Source organism: Schistocerca piceifrons, chromosome 5, assembly GCF_021461385.2.
Source record: "Schistocerca piceifrons isolate TAMUIC-IGC-003096 chromosome 5, iqSchPice1.1, whole genome shotgun sequence".
Classification (NCBI taxonomy): Eukaryota; Metazoa; Arthropoda; class Insecta; order Orthoptera; family Acrididae; genus Schistocerca; species Schistocerca piceifrons.
In genome coordinates, this window is record NC_060142.1 from 297,041,412 (window position 1) to 297,046,398 (window position 4,987).

Genomic DNA, 4,987 nt, shown 5'->3' on the forward strand with positions numbered 1-4,987 from the left:
TTGTACGATATTTGATGTGTACAAAGCCTACTACCATATTCTTACACAGGTAGTTTCTCAATTATTTTCAGACTCCAGATCTGCATCATGCTTTAAGTTCTATCCTGGAACTCGACTAATACACCCCAACCAGATTATCTGCTTCCTTCTTTAGCTCGCCTGCAGTGCTTTGGGCACTACCTTCTATGTTACGGTGACGAGCAAAATGGCACGATGGTTGTTGGAATCTGTTCTATTGTCTTTCTTATATACTAGGTGAGGAATTGTCTAATCATCAGCCATTTCTCCAGATTCCCAGAACTTTTCCATTTATTGCTTGGAAACTGTAATTGCGGTTTCACAACAATCTCTATTTTTCGTCTAGAGCGACTTGTAATGATTCACGAATGATTTAAATTTCACGGTGATGGCTTACACATATTATACTGGTTTTTATGTACATGAATTACGTTGAATTTAAATAAGTTTGGCATTCGTACGTCCCGCGTACATATTCAATTCGGTAACAGCATGTAAGCGTGACCAGTGAAAAATACCAGTCTGTCGTATGGTTCTTCTTACAACATTTCAAATGTTTGTTTGTAAAACATGTCCTAGACTTACGAATTTGATTATGTATATTTTATACAGTGCCAACGGCCTTGCCACAGTCGTAACACCCGTTCCCGTCAGATCACCGAAGTTAAGCGCTGTCGGCCTGGGCTAGCACTTGAATGGGTGACCATCCGGTCTGCCGAGCGCTGTTGGCAAGCGGGATGCACTCAGCCCTTGTGAGGCAAACTGAGGACCTACTTGACTGACAAGTAGCGGCTCCGGTCTCGGAAACTGACATACGGCCGGGAGAGCGATGTGCTGCCCCTACATATCCGCATCCAGTGACGCCTGTGGGCTGAGGATGACACGGCGGCCGGTCGGTGCCTATGGGCATTCATGGCCTGTTCGGGAGGAGTTTTTTTTATTTTTTTACAGTATTTATGAGAATAATTAACACAGAATGTCGTAAATATTTTATGAGATCTGCAAAAATTATTCCACTAGGGAAGTCTTGCCGGTATAGAGACAAGGACATGTAAAAGCCAGAGAGCAGTTCGCCCGCCGAATGACAAAGACTACTGTAGTTAGGTGTCGCGTATTCTGTCCAACTGAGCTGTGAATGAAAGCTTACGTACTTTATAAGGCAGCTACTAGGTCGCTTTGGAATACTGGTTTTGTACATAAAATTACTAAACATTCTTTATTGAAGAGGCTGGGAAGTATCTGACGCCGTCTACTAAAGAATATCTGTGGTGTCGGTTAGGGCTGCATTTGCTGTGTCAGGAATTACAGTGTCTGAGTGGTAGTAAAATGTAAATTTCTTCTGCTATAAGAGACATGCTGCAATAGGAACATGCGATTAATTGTAAACCCTTTTTCGAACTCGTTAGTAACTTCAATCTGAGTGTTCATTATCTTAACATTTAATGTTGTTCTCTTATAAATTACTCTTCCCCACCTAGAGTTTTCGCAGGGTGACAAGCTGCAAGGTAACATGTTAAGAAAGCGTTTGAGCAGACAGGATAGCTCACAGTTCCATTCTGTTGTACTACTTTCTTGCCATAAAAGGTTTTTGTGTAAGCTGTCTGAGCTGATATTCAGATTCAATGCGCGCGTCTCGTCCTAAGGTGTTGTATAGTTAACTATATACCGCAGAACTGATTTTGATAAATGCATTTATGTTGTCAAATTAAGGTAGAGGTGGAAAACTGACACCTTCGTTTAAACTTCATGTAATCGTTGTAGACGTTATGGTATGTTGGTAATAATGTTGTTTTCCTCTTTTACAGTACTGAACTTGAATTGTCGTATTGCCCCAATAAAACAGCTGGACCTGTGCCGAATATAAAAATGGCTATAACAGGTTGTAAACACAGTTTTGTGGCCGAGGCTTAGATGTCCATCGTCGGTTTTCACCGGTAGTTTTCATTTAATTTATGAGTTGCAATTCTGTATGCATGAAGTGTTTATTCCTTTCATTGGTCCTTGCAAATCGTTTGTTGGCAGCTGATTTCAGAATTGGTGCGTTTAAATGATTTTCATGTTAAGTTGTATGCTTTAACCAGTAGGGCTTTTAAATAAATTTTGACGTTAAGTTTTTGCTTTAATTAGTGGCACTATTAAATATTGATCAGAGTGTTGCACTGAAAGTAGTTGGGAATTGTATCCTGAAACCGTGTGTATTTAAATTTCTCGCTAACAGTCTGAAAACTGTCTGGCTTTTAACATGCCCACTATAGATTCAGGTCTAAAACCGGTGTAGCTACCCTGGTTTTGTACATGAATTTATTTATGCAAAATACTTTTTATGAATGTGATTTTAATTAATGTGATAAACATCTGACAGTCTGTAAATTAAACTGCGTAAAACAATAATCAACAAGAATACTCAGAATGACTGTTGCCTAATTTAAATGTGTCCTACTACAAAAACGAATCTGTTGAATTTACATGTAATTTCACTAACTTAACACTGTTCCTAATATTTTGTCAAAAATTGTTTGTAGCATCATTCACGTCGTGTACCATGTTTTAACGTTATGTGTTTTGAACGCCAATAGAAGAAAAGCTTTCTGTCTAATGAGGGAAGTAACATCAATTTTAGGCGATGACGAAACTATAGTATGGAAATTATTGACGTTTTGTGTTGGCTTCAGGAATCCTATCCAATTTAATTGGATGACATTTTTAATGTGCTCAAACTATTATATCCGCGATCAAGCAGCAATTATAATGCTATCCACTGTTTTTATAACTACTGATAACGTATTACACCGATATGATCAGATACAGGGTATGTGAACTTCTTTTTGACTGTGTATCTTTTTGACTGTTTCTGTTTCTTTTCGTTTTGACAAGAGTAAGCAGCCTACTCATAGAGTACTACCATGATCTTGAGAAACGGTGCTGATGACGAAATCCATCTATCCATCTACTAATGTTGGTAAAATGCACTCATAATAAACTGCATATTATAAATACGGACTACATTTTTTTCTATCGTAGATATGCAATTAAACAGCAAGTTATAGAAGCACTGAATCGGAGCTGGTATGAATTCCACGCTAAAGCAAGCATTGTTTGTTACTGATACACCACCGGTGCATTATGTGAACAGACGTGAAGCCTCTTTTTACTACAGATATATTACGACATGAATGTACCCGCCTAATACATGTCAACAGATGAAACTGTACGCCTTCGACAAAAGCTAAAGTCATTCTGTCTTCCTCTTAGTGTCGAGAAAACTACTGCTCATCTGGAATGTTTAACTGTTTGCTCAGTAGCCTCTCATATTTTTCATCGTACAGACCGTGTAAAACACTGAGCGCCGTTCACTTCACGGGACAAAATGCCACAGGGTATGCGCTCGCACTTGTGGACTCTGTTTCACGGGAGAATACACCACGCTCTGTTCAGCACAGCTGCCAACAGAGATTTTCTTCTGTTATCTCCTTTTGACAACCTTTCTGCGCTTCTTCTGACTTTGAAATGGCCGTCAAACAGTGCATACTTGTGCTAAAATATTTGTTCTGGTAGTTAAATGAGTTTACATGGATAGAAAAAATCTCCGTTGCTACTCGCAACAGTGACATATTTCAGGAATGCCGTTATATTATCATACAGTGTGCCATACTCCTTAAAACTCTCTGTACATCGACTCAACATCAGAAAAACTAGCAAATATTTGTTCAGTGCTGTACTGCCGTTTGCAGATCGAGAGATTAGCCTGTACGGTAGCACCTGTGAGAGCTTCCGTAAGTGCATCAGGACGAGAGTATTTCATTATCAAGCGGAGGAATACATTGCTAACGGCGAAATTGTGTTGTATGAGAAATATACATGAAACAGATTATAAGTCTGGCGCGTCTTTCAAGGTTGTAATACATGGATGTAAGGGATACTGTGTTAATACGACGTACACTGTTCAGCCACCGACCGACTATCGATGTAAATCCGTCCAGGCAACTGCAGCGTCACATGTCCAGGTATGACCACTCGTTAGACACGTGCACGGTGCTTGTAATATCAGTCAGCATGCTGTCCGTTTGTAGAATGGAGAGGGCGCGCGATACATCTGAGTTTGACCGAAGGCAGATTGTGATGGCCCAGAGGCTCGGCACGAGCATTTCAGAAACTGTACGACTTGTCCGGTGTTGGAGGAGTGCTGTGGTCAGTGTTTTTAACACATGGCGAAATCAAGATGAACCACATCCAGACGTCGCGGGGCTAGGCTGCCACCAGTCATTACAGATGTCGGACGTAGAAGGCTGTGCAGACTGGTAAAACAGGATAGGCGGTGAACTATGGTTCAACGAACACCAGCCCTTAATGCTGGGCAGCGTACGAGCATGTCCAAACATAAAGTGCAGCGTACACTTCCAGCGATGGGCTTCCGCATCCGACGACTCATGCACGTGCCAATGTTAAGTCCACGACATCGGCAACTGCGACTAAAATGGTCTAGTGACCATTAACACTGGACGTTGGGGGAGTGGCAAAGCGTTGCATTGTCTGATGAATCCCCATACCTTCTTCATTATGCCTATGGGAAGGGCTTGAATCCGTCATCTTTCAGGGGAACAGCTGCTTTCTCGTGGTCGTGCGGTAGCGTTCTCGCTTCCCACGCCCGGGTTCCCGGGTTCGATTCCCGGCGGGGTCAGGGATTTTCTCTGCCTCGTGATGGCTGGGTGTTGTGTGCTGTCCTTAGGTTAGTTAGGTTTAAGTAGTTCTAAGTTCTAGGGGACTTATGACCACAGCAGTTGAGTCCCATAGTGCTCAGAGCCATTTGAACCATTTGAACAGTTGCTTGACCATCTGTACTGCAGGACAGAGACAAGTTGGCCGTGGCTCCAATATGATCTGGGGAATATTCAAGTGTGCATACGCGGGTCCAGTGGAGCAGCGTGACGCCCAAGGAGTATCGTACACTGTTGCAGACCACGTATACCCC

The 4,987-nt window shown here is 41.8% G+C and overlaps 1 pseudogene; it reads left to right on the top strand.

Moving 5' to 3' along the window:
* The first annotated feature begins 631 nt into the window (after positions 1 to 631).
* On the top strand, positions 632 to 749 carry LOC124799331 (annotated as a pseudogene).
* Positions 750 to 4,987: the final 4,238 nt, after the last annotated feature.